Raw genomic sequence first — 16,206 nt, 5'->3', positions numbered from 1 at the left:
CCAGTAAGACGAATGGCCTAATGGTATTATCGCTAAATTACTAATCCAGAAGCTCAGCTAATGTTCCAGGGACCCGGGTTCGAACCCCGCCACGGTGGATGGTGGAATTTGAATTCAATAAAAATGACCTGGAATTAAGATTCTACTGATGGCCATGAAACCATTATTGATTGTCAGAAAAACTCATCTGGTTCGCTAATGTCCTTCAGGGAAGGAAATCTACCTTCCTTACCTGGTCTGGCCTACATGTGACTCCAGAGCCACAGCAATGTGGTTGACTCCCAACTGCCTTCTGAACAGGGGCAACTAGGGATGGGCAATAAATGCTGGCCAGCCAGTGACGCTCATGCCTCAAGAACAAATTTGTTAAAAGTTGCCTGATTTGTTCAAAGTCTATCCCACTTAGCAGTGATAGTACCACAACATGATGGAGAGTTTCCTCAATGTGAAGACAGGGCTTCGTCTCCACATAGTAGCATAGTGGTCAGCTGCCTCACAGTGCCAGGGACCTGGGTTCAATTCCCAGTTTGAGTCACTGTGCAGAGTCTGTATGTTCTCCCGGGGTCTGCGTGGGTTTCTTCTGGGTGCTCCAGTTTCCTCCCACGGTCCAAAGATGTGCAGATGTGTGACGACTCGGGGATTTTCACAGTAATTTAATTTCAGTATGAATGCAAGCCTACTTGTGACTACTTGTCTCCACAAGGACTGAGCATTGGTCACTCCTACTGATACTGTCACGGACAGATGCATCTGCAGCAGACAGGTGGAGAGGATGAGGTCAAGTATGTTTTTCCCTCTTTTGGTTCCCTCACCACCTGCCGTAGTCCCAGTCCACAAAGAATAAAGAAAATTACAGCACAGGAACAGGTCCTTCGGCCCTCCAAGCCTGCATCGACCATGCTGCCCGACTGAACTAAAACCCCCTACTCTTCCAGGGACCATATCCCTCTATTCTTATCCTATTCATGCATTTGTCCAAACACCCCTTAAAAGTCACTATTGTATCTGCTTCCACTACCTCCCCCGGCAGCGAGTTCCAGGCACCCACCACCCTCTGTGTAAAAAGACTTGCCTCGTACATCTCCTTTAAACCTTGCCCCTTGCATCTTAAATCTATGCCCCCCAGTAATTGACTCTTCCACCCTGACTATCCACTCTGTCCATGTCCCTCATAATCTTGGAGACTTCTATCAGGTCGTCCCTCAATCTCCGTCGTTCTAGTGAGAACAAACCAAGTTTCTCCAACCTCTCCTCATTGCTAATGCCCTCCATACCAGGTAACATCCTGGTAAAGCTTTTCTGTACCCTCTCCAAAGCCTCCACATCCTTCTGGTAGTGTGGCGACCAGAATTGAACACTATATTCTAAGTGTGGCCTAACTAAAGTTCTATAAAGCTGCAACATGACTTGCCAGTTTTTAAATTCAATGCCCCAGCCGAAGAAGGCAAACATACTATATGCCTTCTTGACGACCTTCTCCACCTGCATTGCCACTTTCAGTGACCTGTGTACCTGTACACCCAGATCCCTCTGCCTATCAATACTCTTAAGGGTTCTGCCATTTACTGTATATTTCCTATCTGTATTCGACCTTCCAAAATGCATTACCTCACATTTGTCTGATTAAACTCCATCTGCCATCTCTCCGCCCAAGTCTCCAACCGATCTATATCCTGTTGCATCCTCCGACGGTCCTCATCACCGCAATTCACCAACCTTTGTGTCATCCGCAAACTTACTAATCAAACCAGTTACATATAAATGATTTGGAGGAAAATGTATTACAATCAGCAAAGGTCCCAGCACTGATCCCTGAGGAAGGCCACTTGTCACAGCCCTCCATTCAGAAACACACCCTTCCATTGCTACCCTCTGTCTTCTATGGCCGAGCCAGTTCTGTATCCATCTTGCCAGCTCAGCTCTGATCCCATGTGACTTCACCTTCTGCACCAGTCTGCCATGGAGGGACCTTGTCAAAGGCTTTACGGAAGTCCATGTAGACAACATCCACTGCCCTACCCTCAAATCATCTTCGTCACTTCCTCAAAAAACTCGATCAAATTAGCGAGACACGACCTTCCCTTCACAAAACCATGTTGCCTCTCGCGAATATGTCCACTTATTTCCAAGTGGGAGTAAATCCTGTCTCGAAGAATCCTCTCCAATAATTTCCCTACCACTGACTTAAGGCTCACCGGACTATAATTACCTGGATTATCCTTGCTACCCTTCTTAAACATAGGAACAACATTGGCTATTCTCCAATCCTCTGGGACCTCCCTTTTATCCAATGAGGATACAAAGATTTCTCTCAAGGCCCCAGCAATTTCCTCACCTCGCCTCTCTCAGTATTCTGGGGTATGTCTTGATGGTTTTCAAGACCCCCAATACCACCACCTTTTTGATCTCAACATGACCCAAAATATCTGCACACCCTTCCCCAGACTCATCATCCACCAAGTCCTTCTCTTTGGTGAATACTGATGCAAAGTACTCATTTAATACCTTGCCCATTTCCTCTGACTCCACGCATAGATTCCCTCCCCTGAACTTGAATGGGCCAACCCTCTCCCTGGCTACCCTCTTGCTCTTTATATATGTATAAAGCAGCTATATCCTTTAGCTCAGTCTTTCGTGGTACTACCGAGCCACTGTCCCCCACCCACAGTACATTCTGTATCTTTGCAATCCTCATTACTTCCTCCAAGTGGTGTTCGATCCGGAGGAGTACTGATTCATTAGCTGAGGGGGTCAGTACATGGTAGCAAAGAGGAGGTTTCCTTGCCCATGTTTGGCCTGATGCCATGAGACTTCATGGTATCCAGAGTCGATCCAGGGCAACAGGACAATACAGAGATTGGCTGAGTGGTTAACAGTGGGGCAGAGTGTCTTGGGCTACAAGAAGATATGGACGGAATGGTCAAATGGGAAGATAAGTGGCAGATGGAGTTTAACCCTGAAAAGAGAGAGGTGATACACTTCGGAAGGAATAATTTGACAAGTATTCAATTAATGGTAGGGCAAAAGGAAGTTCTGTGGAACAAAGGGACTTTGGCGTATTTGTCCACAGATCTCTGAATGTGGAAGGGCATGTTAGTAGGGTGATGAAAAAGGCATATGGGATACTTGCCTTTATCAATTGAGGCAAAGATTACAAAAGTAGGGAAGTCATGTTAGAGTTGTACAGAACTTTGGTGAGGCCACAGCTTGAGTACTGTGTGCAGTTCTGGTTGCCACATTATAGGAAGGATGTGATTAAACTTGAGGGGGTGCAGAGGAGATTCACCAGAATGCTGCCTGGGATGAACATTTAAGTTAAGAAGAGAGGTTGCGTAGGCTTGGGTTGTTTTCGTTGGAGCAGAAAAGACTGAGGGGCGACCTGATCGAGGTGTACAAGATTATGAAGGACATGGAGAGAATGGATAAGGAGCAGCTGTTCCTCTTCGCTGAAGGGTCAGTCACAAGGGGACATAGGTTCAAGGTGAGGGGCAGGAGGAAAAACCTTTTTACCCAGAGGGTGGCCACGGTCTGGAATGCACTGCCTGGGAGGGTGGTAGAGACGAGTTGCCTCACATGCTTTAAAAAAGTACCTGAATGGGCACTTGGCACATCATAACATTCAGGGCTATGGCTCTAGTGCTGGCAGATGGGATGAGGTGGGAATTCAGGTGTTTCTAATGTGTTGGTGTGGACTCGATGGGCCAAAGGGCCTCTGTCTGAGCTGTATGATTCTATAACTCCCTCCTGACTATATCCCATTGTGCTGCCACCTCTGCCAGTGAGACAGGACATGCACAGGAATGGTGATTGTGGTGTCTTGGACGCTATCTGAAAAGGTATGATTCCTTGAGTATGTCAAGCAACAGCCTGACTAGTCTGCAAGACGAAATCCCCCAATTTTGGCACAAGTCTGGATGTTAGTAAGGAGGACTTAGACGGGTCGATAGAGATGGATTTGCCGTCGTCATTACGGGGCCTAGGTCGATGCTCAGTGGTCTGTCTTGTTTCATTTCTTTGTAGTGGTTGAATACAGAGTGGCTTGGAGTGCTGAAGGGCCTGTTCCTGTGCTGTAATTTTCTTTGTTCTTATTTCCGAGGGCATTTAAGAGTCAACCACATTGCTGTGGGTCTAGAGTCACATACAGGCCAGACCAGGTAAGGACGGCAGGTTTCCTTCCCAAAAGGACATTAGTGGACCAATTAAATTTTTACAACAATCAATAATGGCTCTACAAGTCATTTCAGTTTAAATTCCACCATCTACCGTGGTGCGATTCGTACCCAGGTTCCCAGAGCATTACACTGGATCTCTGGATTACTTGTCCAGCGATAATACCACTGCCTCCCCTATTTACTTGCTTTGAAGTGCTGTTACAGCCATGCAAATCTACAAGGCAGCCAAATGGAAAAAAACAAGTACTCATAAGCACCAAATAAACCCTTGAAAATTGGGTTTTGGTGATGGTGTTGATTAAGAATAGTTGACCAGGAAATGAAGCACACATCATCCCCTGGCAGTTTCTCTCATGTAACCATCTGACAGGATCTCACTTGCCTGCAAAATATTGAATGTGCTTGATAAGCCTAGCTAGAAATGTGACAGCAGAAGATAGCTGCAGGGCCACTGATTTTCATTTACTCACAACAACCCCCTCTCCATTATCTAACTTGGATCTCTGTACATATTGAGCACATTAGTAAATAGCTGAACTTGTACTCAATTCACTTCTCTTCAATCCAGTGAAAGTCATCATAAAATAAAGACAGAAAATGCTGGAAACACTTGTGTCAGACAACAATCGCTGGAGGAAGAAAGGTCGACTTAACATTTCACATCTAGACCTTCATCTGAACCGACTTTTTATTAAAAATCTATATGTCCTGAATGGAGAATGTCTGGTAATACAAGACAGGACATTGCAGGTTGCCTTTGAAAGCATGCTGAGGATTGTACTCGGATTCAGCTGGTGTTATTTGAAACTTTTAGTGCATCAGTCATCAACAAAATGATCTTACCCAGAGAAGGGAGTTTCTTGTAATTTTATCTGCATGTCTGAGGGAAAGCCTGGAATTCTGGAAGTGAGGAACAGAATTTCCATCCAGTGCCTATAATAGTTTGGCAGCTCGTTCATATAATAGTGAAGGACAAAGAATATGAAGAGAGTGCTGAAGGAACTGCAAAGCACTTCATAGCCAAATTAGTTTTACAATTTAGCCATTGTTAGGTAAAGCAAAATGGATGATGAAACAAAATCAACGCTTTGATTAGAAACTGTGTTCATTGATCAATGAAAGAGCTAATTACAGAATATGGTCGATGTAAGACATGAGATTGCAATCTAGGCCTGATGTATAACAATGTCATTTCCTTTTATCATCAGACGGGTATCATTTGATTTTGGACAGCAAATATAAAATTTAAAAACGGGGGAAGCTATTTGCCATTTTTAGTTCTGTCCTCATTGCTTTGGATTTGATTGTAGCAGTAAGAGGACAACACGGAGGCTTTGAAAATACAAAAGTTAAGAAATTTGGGACTAAAATCATTGGCCACCATTTGAATAAACACTTCTTGACCCAAATGTATCCAACAACAACTCAGGCCCAAATAGAATGTCTCCCAAGTCTTTCAAGATTACATCCAAATGGTGGAAGTTGATGAAACAAAATAAAATGAAAAACAGCTGAACCACAAAGTGCTAATAGATCCTCCAAGTTAATGATCAATTGTTAAGTCTAAAGGAATACCACAAAGTGTTGAAAGGGAGAACAAGTATCATCTTCATTGGTTCTACCGAACACTGACAGGATAGTAAAAGAAGCAGCAGATAGTAAATTTGATCACAATGTTAAATTTACAAAGTGACCCAGTGCACTAAAAACATAGGATTAGGAGTAGGGCTTTAAACTCCTTGAGCCTATTCCGCTATTCAATTAGATCTTGGCTGACCAATGGCCTAACTCAGTACCTGGCTGAGCTCCATTTTCCTTAATACCTTTGATTGGTTAACAAAAAGCTATCGCACTCAAAATTAACAATTGATCCAACATCAAATACGATTTACAGAAGTGAATTGCAAACTTCTACCTCTAAGTTTGCATATAAAAGTGTTTCCTAACTTCACTTCTCAGTCAGTTTTGTCAGAAAGCATTTCTCTCTCTTTATCCTGTCAGTTCCCCATAGTATCTTGAAGACCTTCTCAGATGTAGAAAGTAATGGTGGGGGAGTTCAGAATTAGGGACTGTAGTCTAAGGATAAGAGGTTTTAGGACAGAGATGAGGAGAAATTTCTTCACCCAGAGAATGGTAAGCATGTGGAATTTGTTACCACAGAAAGTAGTTGAGGCCAAAACATAGTCTGTTTTGAAGGAGTTAGATACGGCTCTTAGGGTGAAAAGGATCAAAGAATGTGGGGGAAGGTTGGATCAGGCCATCAAGTTGGATGAACAACCATGATCGTATTGAATGGCAGAGCAGGCTCCAAGGATCAAATTGGCCTACTCCTATTTTCTATGTTTCTAAGAATGGTTTTCCCAAAATTTCATATTTTTATGTCTACTAAAATTGGTGCATTTTTAAATTTTATAAACACATACCTGAAGGAAAGTACAAACATTTTGCATGCTGAGGCACAGGTGGATTGAAGAACAAACTCTTCCACTACAGTTGGCATCTAATTAATTACGTACAGTACCTCATCACAATATTTTATATGATGCTCCCTAATGTATAATCCTCAAGGTACTTTATTAGTCATGATCCGGTAAATTACAAATAGCTAATATGCAAAATGGTACTCAAGTATACTATGGGTACTACATTAGTGCCTATAATTGCAATCCCACAGAGTAAAGGAAACTTGAAGACTGGAATGTATTTTCTCTGTCAGTTTAGAAAATCCCATTTGCTTTCTATTATAGACAGGAGAGAGAATGGACAAACTGTTTCTATTTCCTCTCACCAACAGTCTGTAAGCAGAAGGTGCTTAAAAATTTTTTTAAAGTATGTCATAGCATGGTTTCCCAATCACTAATTTTGTGCTATCCAATTTACTAATAATCTGCAGCAAACTCACATTATTATTAACTCAGAAGATAAAGTTTAGTTCATATCCAAAAACCCATGGGAGGAGTACCTATAAAGTTCCACTATGCACACGGTAAAGAGGGTGGGGGGGAAATGGGAAGATAGGAAACGGGTTTTACAGTACAAAGCAGAAATGAATATTAGTTTATGATTTCCAGAGTCCAAAGTCAAACCCAGAAGGCGTGTCCATTGTAATAGAGTTAAGTTCCGATGAGTTTCTGGTTGCAGGTAACAATAAGGAGATCCTTGAAACAAACAATGCTGCAGCTCAATAGGCTTTCTGCGCCTCTGGCATGCATTGAACAAGACACTTTTAAAATCAAGCAGGCTTCATGGAATTGAGATATGGTAACTGACTGTTACACAACCAAGCTGCTGGTGTTAAAACAGCATGCTTGAGGATTTCCCACTTCTCAAATGCATATAAAAGACTCCAGAATGGTCATGAGTCATGTGACCTTCTTTCCCTACAACTTCCAAGAAGGATGCTTATCCCATGTCTGGAACTGGCTATGATTTCGGGACTGAATGTCCTGTCATTAGTTGTTCAGTTACCATCTATCTTGAGGATCAGGTGTCAGGAAGCCATTGTCTAGGCAGATGCACCGACTCTGCTTGCAAGGTGAGGTTATGGATTCAAATGACAACTCTTTGGTTCCCTTTTGAAACATACCTGGACATTACCAAGTATGAGTTGAGTTTGTTTCACAGCTTTGCAGGCATAACAAGTTTCAATGCATGAGACTTTTGGTTTTGTTATTACAAGGAATCTGTACAATGAGGTGTGAGATGCCCGCAGAGAAAAGAAACATGGTCATGTGACTTGTAGCATCCATTTTTTTGGGTTCAGGAGAAAGTCCATTATTACAAATAGCAATATGGATGAAGTTCTGGATTTCTTCTCGTGCCCCAGGGACCCACAGAATCCCTGCAGTGCAGGAGGTGGTCATTCGGCCCATCGAGTGTGCACCAACTCTCCCAAAGAGCATCTGACCCATGTCCACATACCCCCATCCTATCCCCGTAACTCCGTGCATTTACCATAGCTAATTCACCTAACCTACACATCTTTGGACTGGGAAGGAAACCCATGCAGACATGGGGAAAACATGCAAACTCCCCACAGTTATCCAAGGCTGAAATCGAACCTGGGTCCCTGGCGCTGTGAGGCAGCAGTGCTAACCTGTGCCATCGCACTGACTGAACAGCTTTTAAACATCCACTTTTCCATTCCTGTTGTAAACTGTAGCTGCAGTTTGTATCACCTGCAGGATTTTGGCAATATCTTCCAAACCTGCATCCCTAATGCCTGGAAGAACAAACGTAGCAAGGGCATGGGAAAAAGCAGTGGCATAGTGGCAATGTCACTATAGTAGTAATCCAGAGGCCCAGGATAATCCTCTGGGGAGGTGGATTCAAATGGCAGCTGGTGGAATTTAAATTTAATTAATAAATCTGGAATAAAAGCTGGTTTCAGTTATAGTGGCCATTTGGTGCTGCAAATATCCATCTGGCTTTTCTTTTGGGAAGGAAATTTGCCATCCGACATGTGATTCCAATCCCACAACAATGTGGTCAACTTTTAACTGCCCCCAAAATGGCCTTGCAGTGTTGGCCTTGCCAGCGATGCCCCCATCCCATGAAGGGATATTTTTAAGAAATCAGATAACATCCAAAATTTTGCGTATAGTATAACTGGATTATAAAGAAAAGACTTTGGTACAATTAAGGTTATGATGTTTGAGACTCTCGTTAATTCAAGGTAAATGAAAGAGGTCATGTGACCTGCTGAGGTCTGCCTGGCAGCAAGCCTGGGTGGCTTGTTAGAGATTAAAACAGTGGAAAGACTGCAAGGCTCCAAAGTTCCAGAAAAATGTTGAAAATGTTAGGTTATAAACAGCTGTCTATTTAGTTCAAAGATGGAAAGACTTCTCTACCTGGATACAGGGCCCAAATTATTCACAGTACCATTGAAGTAGGTTTTGAAAGGGAAAGGATTTCTAAAGGTTGCCTACAAAGCTTTTGTTTAGTGAAGTGTTTTCGGCCTTGGTTACAATACATATCTTAAAACAAGAAATCTTGTCATACATCCTTTCAGCCATTAAAAATAAATCCAAACTTCCAGTTAAAAGTTATTGATCTCTTTAGAGGTATTCCCACAATGTGGTTAGGTGGGGAATTCCAGGAAGTTGGGCTTGGCTCAGTTGATAGCACTATTGTCTCTTTATTTAGAAGGTTTTGGATTTGAGTTACACTCCAGAGTTTTGAGCACAAAAATCTTGGGCTGACACAGTGCCATTTGAAGGTGCCGCACTTTTAGAAGAAACCTTATAGCTGACTCTCACCACTCAAGAATCCCATGTTGCCATTTTGGGGGTAAAAAACTGGATACTTTTGATTTGTCACATGTATGAGTATACAAAGAAAAGTATTGTTTCTTGCACACAATACAAACAATCATACTGTACATAGAAAATTAACTCCACGAAGCCTGCTTGATTTTAAAAGTCTCTTGTTCAATGCATGCCAGAGGCACAGAAAGCCTATTGTGCTGCAACATTGTTTGTTTCAAGGATCTTCATTATTGTTTTCTGCAACAAGAAACACATCGGAACTCCACAACAATGGACACGCCCTCTGGACTTGACTCTGGAAAGCATTATATATCACAAACACATTACCCTTCTGTTGTCGATCTGCCCTGGTCTCTCAATGCTGACACTATAGTTAAGAAAGTCCACCAATGCCTCTACATTTCTCAGAAGACTAAGGAAATTTGGTACGTCAGCTACGACTCCCACCAACTTTTACAGATGCACCATAGAAAGTATTCTTTCTGATTTTATCACAGCTTGGTGTGGCTCCTGCTCTATCCAAGACCGCAAGAAACTACAAAGGGTTGTGAACGCAGTCCATCACTCAAACCAGCCTCCCATCCATTGACTCTGTCTACACTTCCCACTGCCTTGGCAAAGCAGCCAGCATAATTAAGGACCCCACGCACCCCAGACATTCTCTCTTCCACCTTCTTCCGTCGGGAAAAGTCTGAGGACATGTAGCAACTGACTCAAGAATAGCTTCTTCCCTGCTGCCATCAGACTTTTGAATGGACCGACCTTGCATTAAGTTGATCTTTCTCTACACCCTAGCGATGACTAACACTACATTCTGCACTCTCGCCTTTCCTTCTCTATGAACGGTATAGCGCGCAAGAAACAATACTTTTCACTGTATAGAAATACATGTGACAATAATAAATCAAATCAAACATTGCAACCAGGACCTAACCCTGCAATGCTTTGTAAAACTAAGGAATTGCGTATTTGTTTTAGCTACATATTAGTTGAGGGAAGAGATTTGTACATTAAGTGGTGTCTCTCAGACTTCTGCTTCCTCCAATTTTATTCCAAACAACTTTTCTGACACAAGCAGAAAATGATGGATCATTCCACACATGATCTGTCACAATTTTTCATGGTTTTTTGATATCTGTATGGCCCCCTATTCACGATTGTACTTTCATTATTTTGTACATGCTCGTCTCTTTTTTAAAAAAAGTTTGAACAGTCTGCAGCTGAAATGTAAACTTGTCTGTCCTTTTGACGTTTGCTGAATGAGGTGCTGCGTGTTTCAAGCATTTTCTGATTTTATTTCAAATTTCTAGCGTCTGCAGTATTTTTAACTTGAACGGACATTCCCCAAGAGCAGACATTTTGTATAAAATCTTCAAGTACTCCAATGATATTCTTTTCCAACTAGATCATGAAAGTCTCTGCAAAAAATTGGTATAGACACAATGGGTAAAATGGTCTCTTTCTGTGGCATAATAGTTGAATTGGCACGGTAAAGAGCACTCTCCCATTGTTAAAAAATCTAAATTTTAATATCTCTTTGCAAAGGAATCATATAAATGAAATATCTATTGGGCTGTTTTAGACACCATTAACAGCAAAAAAATCATGGATTAAAAAAAGTAATGATTTGAATTGTTACATAATCCTATTGTTCCTTTAAATCTTACGTTTTTTTGTGGCTGGGGAAGCAGTTATTCTTTGATGTCATGGTTAATAATCCATTAAAAAGTTTTGGCTGACAGTGTGAATGGTTACGATACCACCAGGAATGAATCTCTCAGTACAAAGATTCAGTACATTGGGCAATGGTCCAATTTGGACGGCTGTAGTCACAAACTGAGTTGTTCCTTGTGAAGCAAGTGGCCACATCTTCCCTGGCCTGTCCTCAAGTAGTCAAAGGTTGTCCAGATTTTCTATAGAAGGTCGAAACCTGGGTCTTTGCCACTCAAATTAGTTACCAGGTTGTGGTTGATGGCATTTACAGTTAACCAGGCAGCCTGCCATTAAGAGGCGAGGCTGTTGTCAGCTTGTAGGGTGTGTTCTCAGAGACTGCAGGATTTCAGGTGGTGTGTTTTTATTTCAGGTCCTGAGTCAATGGGAATGCTCTGTTAGCTGTCAGCCAGTGGTGCTATTTGAGGAGGATGGTTTCCCTGCAGGAAGCTCAACATGTGCTAGTACCAGGAAGCCACTTGAACTGTGCTGTGCTCAACATCCTAGAAATAATCCTCTTGGCTTCCTGGATGTGGATATTTATGTTTGTGTGGCGGCCCCTGAGACCGGTTGAGCAAAAGTACTCTGCTGTTGGGTAGACTTGGGTGAGCGTAGTGCATAGCAAGTTGGCTCTATTGACCCAGGTCATCATACCTGCTAGTTTCTGTACGACGTTTACTCTGGTTTTGACCTTGGCTCTGGCATTCTGGGGGCGTTGCCAACGTCAAGATTGATGCCAAGATTTTTGTAATTGGATAGTGGGTGAGTGTTTGGCCACAGAACTGGACATGAAGTTCTTCCCTGGCCTTTGAGTTGTTCAGATGGAAGACTGGAACGACAGTCTTGGCATGTCTGTACAAAGTCTTCATTTTCTGAGATAGGCTTCCAGAGAACATCAATTTTCAGTGAGTGCCTTCTCAGTGTCTTTTGATTTATTGTCACATGTGTTAACATATAATGAAAAGTATTGTTTCTTGCGCGCTATACAGACAAAACATACCGTTCATAGAGAAGAAAAGGAGAGAGTGCAGAATGTAGTGTTACAGTCATAGCTAGGGTGTAGAGAAAGATCAACTTAATGCAAGGCAAGTCCATTCAAAAGTCTGATAAGCAGCAGAGAAGAAGCTGTTCTTGAGTCGGTTGGTACGTGACCTCAGACTTCTGTATCTTTTTCCCGAAGGAAGAAGGTGGAAGAGAGTATGACCGGGGTGCGTGGGGTCCTTGATTATGCTGGCTGCTTTGCTGAGGCAGCAGGAAGTGTAGACAGAGTCAATGGATGGGAGGCTAGTTATTGAGATTATTTCACCTGGAAAGGTAGGGATAAGTCATCATATCTATAGAGCCATGACTTTATGGAAGGGAGGCCACAGATGTAGATGTTAACGAGATCTTTAGTGGTAAAAGACTGGTTATAAAATTTGAACTGATCCTGCATTTAATCCTTTTTTTTTTTAAGAGCAACATAGAATTTTTGTTGGAGTACAGGCCATGTATGCTGATCACCATTCAAGACCTTACACAGGTTGCCATTATTTTGGTTCATGAGGTGTTCGATCTCAGAGAAAATCAGTCAAATCTAATCCAATCTTCAAAGATTCAAAAAGCACATGGATTTCTGGAAAACTACCAAGTGCCAAACTGATGTTTAGTAAAGTTTATTTATTAGTCACAATCAAGGCTTACATTAACACTGCAATGAAGTTACTGTGAAATTCCCCTAGTTGCCACACTATTCGGATCAATGCACCAACCCAGCACGTCTTTCAGACTGTGGGAGGAAACCGGAGCACCCGGAGGAAACCCACGCAGACACGGGGAGAATGTGCAAACTCCACACAGACAGTGACCCAAGCCAGGAATCGAACCTGGTGCTGTGAGGCAGCAGTGCAAACCACTGTGCCACCCTGTAGCTCAGGGAACACTATGGCATTTTTGTCAAGCTGGGATCAAACTGACTGGACAACATGGATCTTTCTGGTCTATGTCTCTCCTGGGATAAACTCCTTCAATCATGATTATGGAAAATGTCAATTTCAGAATCACTTCTAAACTTATATGATTTTTAAAAAATCATTAAGTATATTGGTCAATAAGAAACACACCCAAAGGGAAACACAGCATGTGAATTGCATCAATTTAAGATTACATATGCCATTTGAATTGACATGCAGCAGTTATGGTTTAACAGCTGAATTGCCTCCTTTTGTGTTGTGCATGGTGACTGTGATTAGCACTGCTGTCTCACAGCACCAGGGACCCAGGTTCAATTCCAGATTTGGGTGACTGTGTGGAGTTTGCACATTCTCCCTATATCTGCATGGGTTTCCTCCAGGTGCTCCAGTTTCCTACCACAGTCCAAAGGTGTGTGGGTTAGGTGGATTAGCCCTGATAAATTGTACCTCAGGTGTCGGGGGATTAGCAGGGTAAATACCTGGGGTTATGGGGATAGGGTCTGGATGGGATTGTAATTGATGCAGGCTCGATGAGCTGAATGGCCTCCTTCTGCACTGTAGGGATTCTATGATTCTATAAGTGCAAAACAATGAAACCAGAGAAAGGGAATAGATTGAAAAATGAAAAGATGACAGACTGCACTGAATACAATAACCATGACAACTTCTATTTATATAGTGCCTTCAATGGAATAAGATGCCCTACGGCACTTGACAGGAATATTACCAAATGAGATTTGGCACCTAGCCAAATACAGTAATATGAAAAGTTTGGTCAAAGAGGTTTTAAGACTCCCTTAAAAAAGGGGGAAAAAGAGAAGTAGCAAGAAGTTTAGAGGAAGGATCCCAGACCTTGGCAACTGAAGATTCAATCTCCAATACTGCACCAATTCAAATTAGCGATGTTTGAGGGGCCAGAATTAGAAAAGGCTGTGGGACTGGAGGAATTACAGAGACAGGGAGAGGAAGTTTATCAGGTATTCGGTAGTGCTTGCTGAGACCACCAACAAGATGCGACAACAATAAAGGGAACAAACAAGATGTGCGTTATCCTTCAGGCTTTACAACAATGTAAATGGCCTCCTTCTGCACTGCAAGGATTCTATGATTCCATGAAGTGCCAGGAAGTATCACAAGGCCAATTGCTACTGTTTGATGAAAAATACCAACTCACATATTTTCATCCTGGAAAAAGGGACAATAAAAAGCCATTCCATTGTATCAGATCAGCCATGATCTCATTGAATGGCGGAGCAGACAGGAGGGGACAGATGGGTTGAATGGCCTACTTCAGCTCCTACATCTTATGGTCCAAGCTTCAAACTAAACTGTGAGTATAAGACAAGGGAACACTATTTCTAAAGCATGAAAAGTGAATTTAAAACCAATATCAGGGGGCTCTTCACATAAAATGTGATCAATACATGGAATGAATTTCCACATGGTGCAGTGGATGGAGAAGCTCGTGGAATGATTCAACAGTCTGTGGAGGTGGGAAAGGGAGTGGGAAGAAACAGGATTCAGAGTTGAAATCCAGCCGAAACTGACAGGGTGAAAATTATTTATTTTTTCTGGCTATGAGAGGCCTTGCTGAAATTAGTTTGGGCAGATTCAATTTTGTAAATATATGTCGAAAGAACAAAACACTTCCCAATTTGGTACCAATTGGCAATCTCACTTCGGGCCACAGAATAACTGGGGCTAAATGGAAAAGAAATGTCACATCAGCACAGTGAGGTACTCTTCTAAAGTTCTGATTTAAGGAAGTAGAAGAAACTTTCTTACATGGGGCTCAACTTGGAAATGCTCTCATTGGTGCCTAAAATATGGAGTTCCATTGTCCTGTAATAATATTTCTCCTCGTCTCTTTTGAAGTGTAATTTGAAAAATAAATCATAAGGCACATCTCTTTTGCTCCTCGACAAGAGATAATAACAGCTTGATGACTAAAAGTTAACTTCTTTCACCTCTGGCCCTGAAGCCTTTTCTTTATTTTAACACCTTGCTATTTTACCCTTACTACAGTCAATGCTTCTCCTCAGTTTTTCCTTTCTTGTTACTTCTCAGTTCCTATACACCATCCTCACTATATTGAAATAAAGTCACAGATGGGATTTTCCTGCCATTCCTGCAGGCGGGATCTTTTGGTTCCACCAATGACGACCCGCCCACTGTGGGTGCCCCAGTGGCAAAGGGAGCAAATAACGGGAAATTCTGTTGACAGCATCGGGACCTGAAGATCCTGCTGCCAGCCAACGGTGGGCTGCCTCCACTACTGCAAAACATGCTGCAGGGAGTGTGGAAAATCCCACCCAACATTTCGATTAAAGCAAATTAAAATTTGGTGAAGGTGTTTTGTTTTTTTTAATTTGATGGGATACTGCCTACCTCGAATTCTACTTGAACTGAGTGGCTTGCTAGGCCATTTCCAAGGGTAGTTAAGTGTCAGCTATATTTCCGTTGGTCTGGAGTCACATGTAGGCCAGACTTGGTAAGGATGGCAGATTTCCTTTCCTAAAAGGACCAGATAGGTTTTTAATCACCATCAATGGTAGTTGTCATGGTCACCGTTAGAGGCTAGCTTTTAATTCATAGAATCCTACAGTGCAGGAGGCCATTCAGCCCATCGAGTCTGCACCGACAACAATCCCATGCATTTACCCAAGCTAGTCCCCTTGACACTAAGGGGCAATTTAGCATGGCCAATTCACCTAACCTGCACATCTTTGAACTGCAGATGAAACCAGAGCACCCAGAGGAAACACACGCCGACATGGGGAGAATATGCAAACTCCGCACAGACAGTGACTCAAGCTGGGAATCAAACCTGGGTCCCTGGTGCTGAGGCAGCAGTGCTAACCACTGTGCTGCCCCCTGATTTATTAATTGAATTTAAACCAGCTGCTGTGGTGTGATTTAAACTTGTGTACCCCAGAACATTTTTTTGGGCTTCTGGGTTACTCGTTCAGTGACACTACCATTATGACACCATCTCCCTTGCAATCTGCGTCCAATAGATTAGGTAGGGGAAAGATGAGCTAAAGAAAAATCCATGACTAAAAAGGACTCAGTGGAATCCTATACCACCTACTCAATTCAACAGCT

At 42.4% G+C, this 16,206-nt stretch overlaps 1 protein-coding gene across 1 annotated transcript in view; it reads right to left on the bottom strand.

Annotated features, from left to right (window-relative positions):
* LOC144497503 (divergent protein kinase domain 1A-like) overlaps nucleotides 1-16,206 on the bottom strand; it is a 69,275-nt gene that overhangs the window by 49,560 nt on the left and 3,509 nt on the right. The gene's annotated exons all lie outside the window — the stretch shown is intronic.

Source organism: Mustelus asterias, chromosome 8, assembly GCF_964213995.1.
Source record: "Mustelus asterias chromosome 8, sMusAst1.hap1.1, whole genome shotgun sequence".
NCBI lineage: Eukaryota > Metazoa > Chordata > Chondrichthyes > Carcharhiniformes > Triakidae > Mustelus > Mustelus asterias.
This window is presented reverse-complemented; position numbering and strand designations above follow the sequence as displayed.